The sequence below is a fragment of the Topomyia yanbarensis genome, chromosome 1, assembly GCF_030247195.1.
Source record: "Topomyia yanbarensis strain Yona2022 chromosome 1, ASM3024719v1, whole genome shotgun sequence".
NCBI classification, from domain to species: Eukaryota; Metazoa; Arthropoda; class Insecta; order Diptera; family Culicidae; genus Topomyia; species Topomyia yanbarensis.
The window spans coordinates 8,349,510-8,367,687 of record NC_080670.1 but is presented as its reverse complement, the minus strand read 5'-3'; the positions used below and the strand labels follow the sequence as shown (position 1 = coordinate 8,367,687).

Below are 18,178 nucleotides of genomic sequence, written 5' to 3'. Positions count from 1 at the left end.
CCTGACCGCCAGCTAGCGGCGAAGAAAAAAAAACGAGATGTCATAAATCTTGAGGATGGCCTCTTGAGAAAAGCGGGAAGAATCATCAACAACGCCACGGCAACTACGACACGAGTAATCACAGCAATACCAGCAGGCCACGGTTTCGTCTTGTCGCCCTGGTCACGGTAATTAGAGACCGCTCATTCAAACGCTCCCAAGGGTTTTTAATTTCGAGCCCGCGGGATCCTACGGTGGCGGCGGCTCATTACCGGCTCTTGGAGCTCCTTGGATGCGTGTAAATATTTGCTTAGAATTTCAGCGTCCCACTGGCCCTCTCGACGAGACTGACAGCTCAGATTACAGTAATTGAAGGTCCGTCGTCGCCTCTGGGAGACAGAAACGTAGAAAAAAAACTAATTGCTTCATTTTGGAGTACACCCGAGCACGGAGGCGGATGACGAATAGAGTAATCAGCCGCCGTAGCCGCCCTCAATCAATGCGTGACGTGGCGGCTGCGGAAAGATGACAGTTCGTCATTTCGCGCATGTCAATACGTGAAATAAACATATACATAGATAATTCAGCGCAGCATACGCCTACAGGTAGACATCTAATCAAAGTGATTGATTATCGAGTTCAAAAGCGGTAAGCATTTCGTGAACGAGAATAATTAGCAGAGGAAATATCACAAATTGCTAGTTGAAATTTTACGTGTGCCTTTCGCTTGGCTACCTATCGGTACTCGATAGAGGCAATAGAGCGCGATGCAATGGTGCGATCAAGAGTCCGTCTCCGGCTTGTGTACAAAATTAAGATATTTCTAACTGCTTTCCTTTCCCCCAATCTTCCCGGTGATGTTCTCCGGTTCCGAGCAAAGCGACGAAGCAGCAAAATGTTACGAAGCATGTCTCAGCATAAATTAAACAAATTGTTAGTCACCGTAGGTGGAAAGTGGCCTGCGGCTGTTTCGTCATAGATGGCTCTGGAGAGCTGCGATAACAAAAACAGCAAATAGACCCCTACCTCGGCTCGGGCGTTTTCTTCCATTTGGGGTCAACGTGTTGTTGTTTGCCTAGTTGGTTAGTAAATTCGATGAAACGTGAAATATTGTTTTCTTCTTGACACAGCAGCAGCGCCAATGGAGGTTTCTAATTTTTTCTACAAATCTCCTGCGATTCCCGGGAATGGAACCAAGACAATAGAATCCATTGTCCGTGGGGGTAGGCTATCCACCAGCCCACTTATCGGTTCTCTTCAGGTACTATTTTCTGCCACGGTCAGAGGCCTTCCGAAGATTGATTGATTCTCGCCGAAGCTGATCGCCAGGACCGCCGTCTACCGAAAACGCAAATAAGATTCGAATTAAGTTCTCAATTTTCTCTATCCAGCAGCAGTGGGGCCAGGGAAGAGAGTAACAATTTCATGCCTACAGGAGTTTAACCCGGTACATCGCTGTCCGGATTCACGTGAGCCCTGATTCTAAAGCCAGAACGTATCGGCGCTAGCCGCAATCAATCAATCGCCTCCAGTAAGAGAACAGGCAGCTGACGGTGCGGAAGGCTGCAACAATGGAAAATAATAACAATTCTCATTCTCATCAAAATCATCGTCATCATCATCATCAGCATCGTCAGAGGCGGCAATTCATTTGGGCATAACTTGAGCTTTTCCTCAGCCGGCTCCGACGCATGAACGAACGAACAAGCGGACGGACGTAAGGAGGAAGTATAAGCTCGCGCAAGCCTCTTTTCGGCAGAGGAGAAAACAATCAATTCAATCCGATCCAGCGCAAATCGGAATCCATTTTTCTAGCGGTGGTGCTTCAGAGAACACTGAGCCAGCTGTATTTTCGGGCCGATGAAAGGAAAGAAGCAGGGACCCAGGAAGGCACGTTTCAATCAATGGAACGGCTTCTCTAATTATTCAGTCATTATATTGAGATTAGGAAATTATTGAGGAAAAAATTCGATTGCCGACTGATTTTTGGGACAAGACAGCGTACTTTATGATTTACGTCACAAAAAAACTTGCTTTGCCTTAGCTGTCATAATAGACCAGAGAAACACATGCCGCCAAAGCATCGTTTGGTCGATAAGGTTCCTGTCAAACAGCATCTGCGGCGTGCGAGTAGTGTAAATCACAGCATGCTTTGACTTTAGTTGATGTGAGAAATGTTTTGAAATAAATACCATTTGAAGAAAAGTTACTCGCCGTGCAAACGAACAGGATGGGAGAATCGTAAACAAACAATCTGTTTTGGAAAATCAAACCGTATCGAGAATAACAAAGCAGCAGCCAGTTGTGAATTTTGATGCACATCACGATCTGATGCAAGTCCGAACCCTTTGGAAGCGGCGGCGAGGAGTGCCAATATTATGCAGGTACCCAGCGAGAGAGACAGAGAGGTGGTCAAAGAAAAATCGCCAAGAAAATGGCTGACTTGTTGCACGTTTTCCAGTTTCCTTGTGGTGCTATTTTCTTCGACTGCTGCTGATGCTGCCGTTTGGCGAAGCTGGCAGCTTGCCAATACACGGCGACTGCACACCATCGGAAGAGACTGCATGGCTGACGGTGTCCGGGCCGACTGGTGGCTGCTCCCGTGTGCCAAAGTAAGACAGAAAGATGTATATATTGTACCAGGCAGTTGGGGTTCGCGCGATCGAAAGAGGAGACTTGGTTCGCGGAAGGAATATCTCAATCTGGAAGCATAACAATGCCCAGCACCCTTAGCCTTTTCGTGCAGATTGAGTGCGCAATTGGCATGAAATGGCGATTGAGATATATCGAGGAATTCCATATTTGCTTAGGCATTTTCATTAGGACGCGACTTGATTGAGCAGCTTCTGTTTGCGCAGTAGCACGCTCTCGGTTGCTAATTTTCGTGTCTTCTGCTTTGCGAGAGAGAATTAAAGGGGTTCTTGCACGGAGGCCAAGGATGTTATCTCGTTGACTGAACTGAACAGTGCATTTACCGATTTGCGTAGGAGGTCAGCTGGAATGGTGAGAGGTGATCTCATACGGTTTGGAAAATCCTTTCACAAAGCCGCGCGCGTGCAGAGCGTAGGTGTCAATCAAAGAGCCTGCAAAATGCCGATCCAGAAAACCAGTTCTATGTCCATGGTGCGCATGTAACTTGTCAATAAGTGCGGCACGGCGCATAGGGCAATATCGGCGTTGAGTCATGATCACATGCGGAGCATAACGTCGTCGTTTGTCGTGAGCTATTGGTAAGGCTCTCCTCGCCGAACATGAGCATGTTCGATGATTTGCAATGTGCGCTCCTGCTGCTTGGTCTAGCCAAGAAGTGGGACAGAGAAAGACAGCGAGGAGAGGGTGAAATAGAAATGTTTATTTAATTACACACCGTTCCGAAACGTAGACCGTGTATCGGAAAAGCTCCCCGCGGACAGTTGTCCACGGTATTGTACGAGGGATAGGAAAATATTGTTACAAGCCAATTCCGAGATCATGAAGGCACTCCGCCGACGGTCCGTCGGTCGTAAAAGTTGTGATATTTCAATAATATTGTACCGGATCGCGAAAACATATCGTGTTCGTATAAAATGTAATAAAATATGTGCGCGCACGTTGTACCACAATAAAAGCGCATGTGGTATATTCTTGGCTCTCGTGTTGGGCTCGCCGGCGATTAACATGTTTATTGAGCTGACCATAAAAATAGTTTCGGATCAAATTTGTTCCAGATCCGCATATGACCAATAAAACGGGTCATTTGCCCCTTGCCGTGAGCCAACCATTGGAACCTTGTTAGCTCGTTAGCGTTAGATGCCAGGAAAAATTGATTAGTCTTCCAGGGACGGGGACAAAAGAAAGCGAGAAATTCGGGAGACAGCGTTTCTATAAATAAAGATTATCTGCTCATTTTTCATTTGGTATGTCTGAGCACCGCACCAACGGACAAAGCAGCCCTTTGGGTCGTTCAAGGTTGACACACCACACGCCGCCTATTGCTCACATGATATTCCTATAGCTAGAAGCAAGGTGAAACGCACAGGTAACACGTTCCCAATTTAACACAATCACCCGTAGTACTACACTGCGGGATGGCACGGTTTGATGGAAGAGAACCTGTTCGGCATCGGTCTCGCTCCTGGTCTGGGTGCCTGGTTGGTGCATCTTTCTGGCTGAAATGAGATGGAATTTATTATTCTAGGTCCGTTTTGTTCCAATCTCCGTCGCCCGGCAGCAGCATCCAGCAATTCCCGACTCGAAAACAATCGAGGAAATAGAGAATGCAGAAGGAAAAGAAAAAGGTGAACGAAAACTTTGGATTTGAAATTGTAATGTCTTTGTTATCCACGGTTCTGTTAGCTGGAAGCAAACGTGAAAAGCAGAGACCATTTTTTTTTCTTTTTTGATCAAAATGTTCTAGTTGAAATTTTTGCTTGGGCCGCTCTGAAGACGGTTTTTTTCGTTATGTGAAATGAGTATGCCACGAAAAGAAAAATGCAGCACACAAACCTGAACAAAAAAAAGCATGACCAAAGCGCTTGTGAACACGTAACATTGCAATAAATTAACAGCTTAATCTAGCTTTTCGAGATTGTCAGAAGTCTGTTCAATGTATTGCGAACAATAGTTTCTCTGTATTTTGTTTGGGAATCGATTATCCTGCAGGAGGGATAATCATTCTGACCACGCCGAACTGACATTTCAAGAGTGTATCCTCGGTCGGCGATAATGTGGGATAATGTCGGAAATGAGCTGTCAGGCACGCTGTCACGCATAAACATTTTACCTTCCACGGGGTTTATCCTCTTTTTCGACCAGGATACAGGATTGAAGTATAATCACTCTTCCGTAACGCTGAAGGAAACGTTTCGATTGTCGCTTTTCATCGGTGTAGCTATTAATTATCTGTATGGAATCGCCCTGCTGATGTGCTTACTTCCCAAGACATCACTCGGGATTAGTCTATTGCTTTAGGCGTTGAGATATGTTGCGTGGACTGTTTGGGTTAAGTGTCTTAATGGACACAAGTTTGTGTCGGTTGCTGACGAGCTGAATTCGAAACTCCGAAATCCATTTTTTCTATGTTCGGTGTTTTGCTCTCATACACAAATTGATTCAAATTTTTGATTGTAAGATGTATAGTTTTACATATTATATTTGTTTTTCTTCTGTTAATTCAAATAAATAAAATTTTAATTGTTTCTTTTTTCTTATATTTTAGAGCATTGTTTGGAACGCTTCACCATGACTAATACCAAAAAAATTTAAACAGAATATGAAAGAAAACTAACCGTTTGCTAGTGAAAGTGCAATCAATTTCAGTAGAAATCGAAGAAGTGCACCAATTTCAGCAGGAGATCCTGTAACATCAATCACGTATGTATTCATCTTCAGTATTCTCTTTTTACTACTGCTTTTTCACGGACGTCTTTATCGTTTCACCTTCAATTAATGGGAACAAAATCTTGCCCATCACGCTGTTATAATCAAATCACACCCAACCGCAGCAACAACAGCGCAACCAGCAGAGACCCGTTCGGTCGATGTGAAAATAGTAATTTCACCTAATATAATTACAATATAAATGATTTTCACCGCTGTCAGCACGCAGTAGAGATAAAATGTATATCGTCACATTTCCCACCTAAACCTACCGGTCCATCCAAACCGCGCTCTGTTTGGGTATGTGTAGTTTCTTCGACCCAGCGGCTATTGATTTGATTGATTGATGTTCTGCATGAGTTGCTTGTTTTTTTCTCTTTCTCCCCCTTCCAATGCTCAGGTAACATTTTACTTGGTTTGCCCCGTTCGGGAAGCTGGAGCGATAAGAAATTGGCTCGTATTTTCGCCACATCACGGTGCTGCTTCCTGTCGATCTTGAGGTGCAACTTTTTGAAAGAGAGCACGAAATTAGTTTCTGTTTCTCTTTCGTGTTCACCGGGACGCGCTTTGTTATTGTTCAGCTTCTCCACAAAAAAGTTGATTATCCACGCCAGTCGGGATAATCACATTAATCGATTGACGAATGGTGGCCTTTCCCCAGAACAAAAAAAAAGATTCCACTTTTTGCTAGTATCGTGCGAACAGGTAAACGGTACTCACATTGTACCAAATGCCAATTTTTGTTTACGGTGTGCATTAAAAGAGTGAAGTGGAAGAGTACAATTTGTCGGTGCAAACACGATGCGCATAATTTTCTGTCAACAAATAACACGAGCAGAGGGGAAACATGCTCAAGTTTAAAATATTACAATCCAAATTCAAATATTTGGCTTGCAAATAAAAATGAAATAGTCCCCTGAATGGGTGCAGGAAGTGCTACCATACAGAAGGTGATGTTTCTGAATGCTAGAATAAATAATGATTATGTGTTTATTTTATGGTGTTTGATTTGGACGCTGGCAGGCAGCCAGTCCGTCACAGAAGCAGGGCAGAAAAGCAACATAATTTTCGCCTTTGTTCAGTCCGTGTGTTTGCGTTTAACCGCACGGCGACAACACGGAACAAGGTGTTTGTGAACGTTTACGCAAACTTTGACAGCTTGAATGGTACTCGATTAAAAGTATGCGCATTTTCAATCCTGCTGTTTTGGAGGTGCCAAAAGGCCAACTGGAGTTGCAAAACAAAGTCGACTAATTATCACGACAAAGAGCTGACATCGCTGTCAACAAGAGCGACTCTGCAAATAAAAATGGCCGTGGGAGCTTCTAGTGTGTGGAACCTATCGTGTTTCAGTGCACGCCAAGAAACGTGTCCGCCGAAATTCTTGATCTCGCACTGAAGCCCTCTTGATTGATGCTATAAAAATGTTTGCTCTTCCTCTGTTCCTTCTGTATTCTTTTTTTTGCGTATTTTTGTCTACACCGCTTCGTCGGATGTTGCAGACGACGCAGTGATGAGATTGGACAAATATTTAATCAAGTCCTAACAACTTCGTTTGCTGTCTGTGTGCTCGAGACTCTGGACTCAATTGGCTCGATCGCCCTATTCGCTCCGTGCTCCCGTTGGCAGAATCTTGTCGCGAACACATCACGACGGATCGGAATGTTTGTAATAATTAAAATGATACATCATGATGTGTTGGTCGTGCGGACCTGCGGTCTAAATCGCAGCGAATAGCGAGACGAAGGCCAACAGATAACAAGTCAATCAATGTCAAAATGTGCACGTATTGTACTACTGTTCGTCGCGAGAGTTCAAACATCATAATAGTTGGCATCGTATAATGTGGGGTTTTTTTTTGGAGAGGAGGTGAACGAAAAATGATATGCCGATTTTTTTGCGTTATGTCCAGGATCGGTTGGAATTTGGACATTGAAAAATGATTACTCGATGCAAGTAGAAAGACCGACAGGTTGCTCGAATGAAATTGTTAATCGTCATGCATAAAGGATAATGCACTTATCACCTGCAAAGCATGTCGGTTAATGAATGATATATTTATGATTGTAATTTTCTGCTTGTCCATTTCAGTTTCTGATTCAATTCAGCTGGATGTACTCGATTCGAGCGCATACATTCGTTTCTCCTCAGCTCGAGTTTAGAATTATATTAAGTTAAAACTGACCAGAGTTCCTCGGGCCCGGGTTAAGAGACACGAATCCAACAATTTCCAAAGTATCCGAGAATCAAAAGTTCCCAGTATGATTAGGTAAATTTATTACGTCTAAATGAGCACTCTCACCAGAAGCAATCTATTATTATCAAATGGTAAATCTATAACATCCTTTCTAATATAAAAGCTTGAAAACTTATCGGGAACTATCCGGACATCAAGCCTGGTGCCGGCAACTTTTCAATGCGCCCATTCCCAAATGTTCCGACACACAAAAAAGGCTACAATTGTCATGACTTCGCCGAAATCAAACTCCCAGAGGTCCAAATTTTTGACCCATCGAAGGTGGAAACAGTGGTACGACCTTTTATTGCACCTCCGTTTCTATCGGGTCCAAATCCCGTCACAAATCAAAGGCTCAACATTTTTTTGTCTATTTCTACACAGCTCAGGAAAAAGTGTAACATTACTGCGCAGAGAATGGGAAAAAATACAAATAAAACTCACAGGATAGTCTGAAAATTAACACGTTTCCATCTTTCAATGGATCGCTGAACAAAGGCGAACGTACAGGAAACAGCCTGCTGATGAAAATCGGTGACTTTGCAGTCAGATAAAACAACAGAAAAACATGCGCTCCTGTTTCACGGCCTGGTAAAAGACGCAGCAATCGTTCGAGTCGAAAAGTCGTGTTCTGAAAAAGGACTAGGTTCAGGTGAGGAAACGAGACCCGACTGAGTCTGGTATTTTGTGCTCATCCATCTTCTTCTTTTGAGATGAAAAACCTTACGTACTCAATCATCGTTCTTCTTCAGGTTCTTTTTCTAGAGTTGCGCAGGAAAAAAAACTGATTTAATTATTCTCGGAAGGCTGCAAATTATGACATTCCCTTGCATCTTTCTTAAAGAAGAAACAAAACCAACGTGACTGGCTTAAAAAACGCATAGCTTGTTTGGTTTGCCTTCGCACACACAAATAAGCAGTCAAACTCCTCGAGAGTGATGAAAATACACCGTGCAAATGTCACATTACGCCGATGATAGTAGGCTCTGCGAAAAAATTAAACTTCATTTGCATACGTTCGCCGGTTGTTTCTCGTTTTCTGTTTTTTGCGCTGCTCAGTAATATGCGTAATTACTTCATCGATGCGTGGTCAAAAGGAGGTTAGTGCTTGGATACAGCGGACTTCTTAATTGGACACTTCGGAACTACTCGAAAAGAAAAAAAAGCACAGTTTGTTCTGCTCAAAAAATGTAGTTTCTCCTCACCAGTTGGTTAGTTGACCTTCAAAGACGTGTTAAGCAATACGGAATAAGCTCAAAGTTGTTATCGGGGCCTCACCACTGTGATTTAGGATCTACTAAAACATAGTGTAACTCATCAGCGGTGGCACACGTGAACTCTTCCCACCACAAATCACCGGACCGGAAAACTGCGCCGAAATAAGTCTTTTTCGACTCTAACAACTCCAACGGAAGTACACCCAAAATCGGTAGATGTGAAAAGCAAACACATAAATCTAATCTAATTTAATCTATTTGTCATCCCATTACTTTTTTTCGGTCCCCTCCGGTTCGAGACCCGGCTTGATTTCCTGTCCCAGGCGGAATTGGATCTTCTGACTGACTGTTGGCGATACATTCTCCAAAAAACAAAACGTGAACCGCTACGCGTCAGTTAGAAAAGCCGCGCAGGTTAAATGAAATAATTTAATTTTAAACCTGCCACTTGGACTTTCGTTTTTAGCACTTTGTTTCACATTCAAAGGCGTTCCCTTCCCATAGGAGGAAGCAATCGAACCATTCGAATCCAGTCGAGCAGGTCTATCGCGTGAAGTGACGACATAACTTCAATTAACCGAAACAGACTCTTTCGACGACGTAAATCTTTCGCACCATCTTGACAACGCCCGGCCACGGGATAACCAAACAAAAACAACCAGTTATTCTGCGCTGAAGAAGTTCACCTGACAGCTGAACGATAAAAACGTTAATTATCTTACTACAAGATTGAACATTTCAATTAAATTATAAAATCGATATAAAAGACCGAGAGCGGAGTAGGCCCCCTACTCTCGGTCGGGAGGCTCTCCATCATTGCCATCTCCCCATTCCCGATTGCTAGGTGGATGAGAAGGACGCAGTGTGAGAGCCACAGCATCGTGTGAAGGGAAGGGTGAAACCGCGCGCCAGGCTCCGGTGAGGTGCAAAAAGGAGAGGAACCAGAGCTAACACTGGCAAAACAATGATGGCCGCTGCGTCGCGAAAACGGGAACGAATGGAAAAAGAGCATAAGCGCTTGCTGCACGAAAAAAGTGCCAAGCATTTGGCGAGATCTCACAAGATATGATTTCTTTTCTTATGTCCGAAGGGCATCCCCTTGTTTTCTTCAACGATTCGTCTGATTTGCCTTGCAAAAACAGCTTCCCGCGATAGCATAAAGGCTACATTTAATGACTTAATTATAATTTTTCGTCTGCCTGAATGCGTGTGACGTCTCACAATTGGGCACTTGGTGCGCTCAATCTGCTTTACCGACTGAGTAGGTTCGATTAATGGGTTCGAGTCCCGCTGTCAAGTCAGCGAGATTTTTTATCATCTTTCGCGTGTAATCATTACGGCGCGAAATGATGGCTCAATTATTTTAATTGGAATTTCGAATTTAAATCAACCCTGTTGGTTGAAGCAAAGTGGACGCAATTGCTTGTGAAATGAGAAGCAGGAAAAACTGGACGCTGCTCGGGTGATGTAAAGCCTCGGCGGGGAAGATTGATGGAAAGGTTAATGACAATATAACAATCCCGGTTGTTTGCGTCCCTGGTTTATATACGTGCGATCGGTTCGTACGCGCGATGATCGCCGGCATCAGGCGCTGGTTTCGTGTTTACAGGCACTTTTTGACAAGCCGAAAGAAAATATGGCGGCCGCCCGGGTTGCCGATTCTCGCACCCGATTCGTACAGCGCACAGGCGAAATCGGGTGCGAGTGTCGGTAATCGTTTTATTGGTAGCTACGTGTTGTGCGACGGGTAGTTTTTTTGAAACCCGTGAGGTCTGTCGGTTTCTGGTGTACTATAAAATTGTTAACTTCTTGTTCGATGAAGTTCCGTTGCAAACCAGCAAGCAGTAAGATTTTTTTTTATCAAAATTCAGCGTTCTGATCAGTTTTTTAGTAAAGAAAGCGATCAGAAAGTGTAATATAATTTAAATGGTTTTTCAGTTATTTTGTCAAGGAACTGCTAAGTTCCATAAGGAAGTACTCTATGTCTTCTCATTTCGTTATTTATTAATGCCTTTTTATTGTTTTGTAAGGAAATGATAATTTATTCTTTCGTACCATTTAAACTACCCGACTGAATGACTTGTATGCCGCCATACAAATGACCTGTGAATGAAAATGGGTCCACAATTACCATTTAGATATTCTCTTATTCCAAATCGTTTGTTCGAGTCCGAAAATCGATTTCAAAACCCAACCTCCAATTCATTCATTCACTAAATTGGACACTGAAATTATAAAGCGGCCTCCCTAACTATTGGTGAACCCGGCGAGGACGTCTTTCTCTCCGAAGCCGACATCCTAATCATTGGGTCACTTTTATGTCTATATTTTCCGACTATCACACCCTCATCATACGGACGCGCTCATTAACGAAGAATGGAAAGACCGGAAAGCGAGCCGAACATGTGCGTGAAAAAATAAATAAAAAGCACCGCACAGTTTCGTGCCTCCGAGAAATGGGATTTATTGACATGTGAACTGTCAGCGCAAATGATTTGTGAAAGGAAAACAGAAACCCACGGAAACCTGAGCCGAATTCGCCGGCGTAGCGATGGTTAGCAGGTAGAAAGCGCTGCCTGTTTTACTCACCAGACCGTATTATGGGGGCCTATTTTCCGCTATCGTGATAATTTGTTAATTCCCATCAACACACATTTTGATGTGTTACTTGTTCTAACACACAACAATTGCGTTGAAATCTAACACCCTGTGCATTTTTTATTCGACCATTTTCGAATACCGACATCAGATGCGCACGCACTTGTTCACCACATGAGTTTTCCAATTCTTTTTTGGATCAATGCGTTGAGACGTACTAGACTCCTGCTGTTGATATCCCATTTTCTCAAATTCTACTCCGTCGTTAGTGTAACTGCTGGTTATAAATCGTAAAGAAAAAACGAGGAGAAAGCGTCGAAAAATTGAACAATCACTTGTCCCTCACTTCTCCGGTTTTCGATCGTGAAAAAAAACTCTTGGAGATTTTACGAAGAATCCACACCCCGGGAGATGTTTGTTTTCCTTTTCACCTACCGTTCGTTCAGTCGTCCTTTCTCAAATGTCTCTTCCTTGAAGGGACCCGGGTTCTTCCCATAAATATGGTCATGGTTACAGGTTCTACTCGATCATAGCTGTGAAATTAACTAATCACTTGCACGCTGGTTTTTTTCGAAGTTCTCTGGTCACCCTGCCGGCGGAGCAAGGTGATTAATACTACGTGTTGACAACGATTAATAATTTTCTAGTTTCGAGAATACTTTACCGGCTCTTGCTTTGAAATAAGATACCCTCTGCTGAGGGTTTACCCAAACCTGGGCATTATGCACCCACAAAACTTGTTCTCAGTTTCGCTTCATTTACAACAAAGTTTGTGTTTCAAATTTTACTTGTTGGTTGGGTTAGTTTGTTGCCAGGCTACTGTTAACTGACTTGTGTCAAATTTCACAATTCTCAGCGAGTTTGCTGAAGGTAGCAGTTTTTTCAGTGTATTCACTGAAAGATAGTGTTTAATGAATCTACCAAAGAGAATAGGGAAAGAGACGAATAGTGTGAAGCCAAAAATACCTTATTGAGCAGACCAATCATGCAATGTAAATAAACATTACTCATGCCTGAGTTGGAGGAGATAAGTATTGTACTTCTATCAAAAAAGAAATTTGAATTTTCATCAGAATTTAGTTCAATCGTGATTGTAAGATGCATTCTAGAGTATATGTATGAGTAAAAATAAGCTTTAGAATTATTTCATCTCTTTGTTTCGAAATGCACATCGTTTGATAAACAAATCCATCGATCGACATACGGTTTGTTTTCAAAATATAATAGGAGTCATTTAAAGTGCTGCCTATAGAAGCGGTTGCCAAAATTCTAGTGTTGAAATCATCATAAAGGGCGTGTTGCCGTTTTGACTGATTTTCACTCTTCGTCTCTTTCCCTATTCTCTTTGGAATCTACTATGATCTACCGAACGGGTTCGTTAATATTGCTCCTGGCAAGAAAAACAATAGCCCCGATATTTCGGAAGTCGCGTGCAAAAGTCAACAACCAAACCACAAAGCAAGCTGTGAAATTTAACACCCTGACTTTTAACTCTTCACTTCACATTTTGGACCGAATTTCGTCACAGCTTGTCGTGCGACGGTGCTGCCGTGTATATACATCAGCTTTTCGGACGTATGTGTTTCATTGCTGCTACTTTTGACAGCAGCAATTTTCAGGTCGACGGTGTTAAATTTAGCCGCCGACCGTGATTGAATGGAGATGGCTGCTATTGATTTTTTTTTCTCGGCTACTCAGGGTGACTGTCGCCACGGTAAATAACGAAATTAATACGAGTTCGACAGAGATAGGAAACAACTGGACTGAAGGTTAAAAAAGTTTGTTATTTTGTTTATTTGCTCTAATTGGTTTCATCACGTTTTCGAAATCAGTATTTCGAAAGTCTGTCTTCGCAACACCAACGGGTGGCGCAATCCTAAAACATTTGAACTCAATCAAACCATAATAGTTGAAATTCTGAACAATCTGCATCAGATAATCTCAAAGTGTCCCTACTTGACCTCTTTTGAAGCCATCGAAACAGTTTTCCCATCGACAATCCGCTTGCATTGTTTAGTTCCCAAAGTTTTAATCCCCGGTAGACGGTGGTATCCCCTACACCGCCGCCACTGCATCGGTGTCACCTCTCACACCGACCCGCTGACATAAGTTTATGCTTCATGATCCCTATAAATCCACCATCTAGGCAGGCGATGTGTGAATTTTCCTCTCCCGCTTATAAATTCGACATAGATTTTTCATTAGGGCTTAAATCGCAAATGTAAACAAACTGCGTTTTCGCTATTACGACATTATGCAACAAAAATACTACAAGATTGAGGTGAAAATTAGTTAAAATGGTTTTTAGTTCGATGTATAATTAAAGAAAACAAAACGGCGAAACATGCATTTTCTTCGAGATTTCGAGTTAGGCCCTTCTTCTCATATGGAATATAAAGGCCAAACTTACATTTTTAGACAGAAGCGGGCGTACGGTTGTTATTCACAAATAAAAGAATAAACGGCGGTTCTATTATATAAATGATAAGCAATATCTACTATGATCATGTCTACTCGATAGTTGTTGCACATAAACATTCGAATATTTCGATATTTTCATGAAATTTGAAGAAAAGATTCACGCGCCCTTTCTTTTACATTGGGTTTCTATGCGCCCATTTGCTGAGCCCTATTAAAAAGTATACTGTCAAGCTCGCCCATTTACCCAGCCCTACCCAGCAAGACAGAGTCAGTTTAGCCCATTTACCGCGCCCTTCTGAAAATTATGTACACAGTTTAGCCCTTCCGCAAATGGTGGTTGCTGAAGGGCGAAATCACGACTGGGATGCAAATTGGGCGTAAGCATTTTTTTAGTTTCTACCTACTAAAAGCACATAGGAATTAAATTCTTTGTTATATTGTCATAAGGTTTAACGAAAAATGCTTCCCGAAAAACACGGTCATAAAGTAATTTATACCTACAATAAAAACTACATTTAGAAAAGCTTCGCCGAATATTGAAACTGATTTTTCTCCATTTGAGTACATTGCGACTTAGGCCCTAATGAAAGATCTGTGTCGAATTACTTCATATGCGCGCACAGGCAAGGCCTGCTTCAACAAAACAAAACTCTACCAAAGCTGCAGACAGGCCAGTGGCAACCGTAAACCCCGGGCGAGTTGGGGTACTATCGGTATGACATTAGCATAAAACAACAACGTCTTTTACTTCGCTAATCCGGATGCCTAGCCAGACTCCAGACTACTGCGCCACCGTTGCTACCGAAGAAGGTTCACGACTCGCTCCAGAGTATGTGCTGTTTTTCTCGGAATTATGAAATTAAACCTTTCCCAGTTTCAGCTGAAGAGCGCGCTTGTACACCGCTCCTGTCCTGTTACTCGCCGGTTGTCTTCGAGCCGAGACTCGTCCTCCCGCGTTACGGGTTGCTTCAACCGCCGGTGTGTTTTATATTATCATAAATCAACATGTTCCTTTAAATCTTAATTAACAGAATAAAAACAGTTGAGCCAAATTTCCAGAGGAAACCCCAAGCTGTTTTTTTATTTATGCTGACACTGTCGCTGCTGGCAATGTTTTAATTACTGTTTTTACTGCATATAGTCTCACCGTGTCGAAACGTCAGTTCCGAGCCCCTGCCAATCGTTCAAAACATTAGCCATCATGGTTTGATCGTCAAGCGTCAATTGGTTATTTGTCAATTTCCCTGCTATGCATGTTTCTGTAGTGTAAACAAGAGTTAATTGATCTGACTGCATGTTTTCTTATGATCCATGCGTCACACATCAAGTGTGAACATACGCACATCTGCTTGGCAGACAGACAGCTCAGGATCGCAGTTTGTTTTTGCTGCTTTCAAAATCTTACGGCAAACAGCGAGTTTCGCATTCTTCCCTCGTTTTGACACACTTCCGGTCAGCGACTACTCCGTCAGTGGCTTAAACCCGACACGCTTTGACAGTTGTTTGTTTATTTTCGACTCGGAAGAGACACAGGCGAAGAACGGTTAGTCAGCAGCTTTGGTGTATACTTTTTTTTTCTTCTGGCCAGTGACCAACATTTTTCACGGACAATTAACCGCGGTCAGCTCGATTTGCAGTGCGGAAAAGCCCCAACCTCCACTCGGTTTCACCAAACACCACAGCAGCCGGGTAATTCAGAAATTAATTAATTACTCGCCTTTGTGGTTTACACACTTCTGGCGAACCGCACACGGTTTAGACCTCATCAGCACCGTTTTGTCGGCACTAAGTGACCACATTGTTTCGAGGTTGTGTTCTGCTTGACTTCTCTTCTCGCCGTTTCGCCTCTTCTGCGGGTTCGGTTCGCATTTCCATCCGACCGACCGGGAGCAGGGAGGTGGAAATTTGATACTTTCACTCCGAAAAATGGTCCGTAGAGGATCGTCAGCTTTCAACGGTCCCTGGTGAAAAAGGTTCTTGGTGTGTAGGAGGGCTAAACATATAGGCAAGAGGATGGCCGCGCCGAACGGTTTTAAGTTGATTTGCAACTGTGGTTTTGGTCTGGCCATTCTGGTCACAATCCACAGGATAACGACGGCGGTGGAAAACGGCAAACCGTCCTGATGCGAGTCCGCTGACCGGAACGAAAGGTGGCAGTATACGGTGTATGATGGCGGAGGCTGTAATGGCGGAGCACAATGATAAAAAGTCTTCTCGTTTTTTACGGCATTATTGACAACGGGTCCTATTTGTAGAAAGGATCTAGTAGGCTGTGTTGTCGTTGTTTAGTAGTAAATGTGAGCAAATCGCTTCACTTTTATTGACAGTCTCGCTTGGATTTGCTGTGAAAATTTGTTTTTTTTTCATCTACCAGAACTTGAAGCCGAAAAAAGTAGCACCATTAAGTAATTATTGATTATAAAAGCATCTCAGATTTCGCAGGCAACAAAGTTGCCTCATTTACAAAATAACTGCGACTAAAATGGGGAATACTATATTGTACGGAAAACGACGCATTCAACATGTTTTGAAAGAGAAGATACAGTACAATACAATGGTAGAAGTACTACTCTGGAGTGTTTAGTGTTTCCTGTTTTTTAATCTTTTTAACGGTACCAAGGAGTTGAGTACCGCGATGATTTAATTTCATGAATTTATGAACGGATTTGTTCCGTGTAGCTGTTTCGATAAGCATTGATTAGTTTCTTGTAGTTTCAGAATGGTTTCGACCCGGTTTATTAAAACTAAACAATTTTCAACTTTTTTTAAGTAGAATACTTTTAATGTTTCAATACAGGGGCCCCGTTTCAAAATTTTCGGCCAACATTTTGCCCGATTTTTAGACGTGAATACCTGCCGTTGTACTGAATAGAAAAATTAGATGTTTGCGCTATCTGATTGCAAATATGAATAATAATTTTGTAACTAATTCCGTAGAATGTATGATTAGTGCAATAACGGAAATAATGAATTCAATGAAAGAAGCAATTATCTGCACCAGGATTGGTTCGTACTATTCAATCGAGCGAGCTAGCTTTGTTAACACGGTCTTTTTGTCATCAAATAAACTCCCAAGTATAAGGCATGGTCCGAAATTAAAAAAAAGCATCAGTTTGCTTTTGAACACCGTAACCGTTTCAGTATGCTTGCAGTTGCCCGTCAAACGCCGATCGCCAGAGCCGTCAATATGGGGTTCCCGAGAGACTCGAGCCAAATACGTGAATTTATAAATAAAGGTGCCGCGTGTCCGTTTGAATCATTCGTCGCTCGCCTGCCAAACGAGCAACATCGTGACTATAACGTCCGGACGGTACAATAAGTGATAAAACACCGTTAATTTTGTTCGAATTTTCACCTATTTCTTTGCTGTGTGAAAAGTTCATCGTGCACGATATTTGAAACGAACGAGTATAGAAATGCTATATATTGGATGGTTCAAGTTGTGTACATACGATAATTTGCGAAGTGGGTGGGTAGGGTTCGATTGAGTTCAACACGCTGCAGGGTGCGACGTGTGTGTACTGCTTGAGTTAGCGTTGCGAATAATAATCTATTTTTATGCTAGTGTGTGCGTTGGGCTGATAACTCTCATGTCAAAACGCTTTGGGCGTTTTGTAGGTATCAGGGGTAATGAACGAATTGGCCCACACCTTTGATTTTTCGGGTACACGTGATGCATTTTAATCACTTAGGCATCTGATAACATGCTTCTTTAGGTATTTCTAAAGCACGGGTGGACTCAACTGCGTTTTTGCTTACCTAAAGATTTAGTTATGTTAGAGCAGTTTTTAGCACTGAATGGTTTTGCCAGAAGCGTTAGTATTTTACTTCTTAGAGGAGTATTGATGAGCTGCATAGAACTCTATTAAAAACTACTTAAAGTAGCATAAAACGATCTCATCAACGTCCTGTTCTACATTAACAATACTTGGAATTATTCGATACTCTTTTAGAGGCTTGCAACACGTATTTAGTTGCCAATATTACGCTAGAAGCACTTTGCCACATTTCACTGTCTTCGGGATGTTTTGTATTGCTACAACTTAACAAAAGAATCAATCTCGCAAACGATTGGATTCTGTTTCCAACTAAATACACTTGATGTCACTTCAAAACTTTGGAAAAAAGTCTTGGACAAACATAAATACAAAATAAATTGAGCCTTTAGAAAAAATCATTGAACTCTCTTCGTCGCAAAATAGGTTCATCGTTTGTGTCTTTCTGCCACGAACTAACTTAAAGTCATCTGCCTGCAGCATTACGTCGGTCATTAGTCCCAATAAAAAAGAACTATTTCCATTTTTGGACATATTTGATGAGAGCTGAAAAACGACTACTGCGATCGTTTTCCAATATCTTGCGCAGAGTA

The 18,178-nt window shown here is 42.4% G+C and overlaps 1 protein-coding gene across 2 annotated transcripts in view; it reads right to left on the bottom strand.

The window, feature by feature from the left end:
- Positions 1–18,178, bottom strand: part of LOC131676793 (transcriptional activator cubitus interruptus) — an 86,339-nt gene that overhangs the window by 54,100 nt on the left and 14,061 nt on the right. The window lies entirely within an intron of this gene.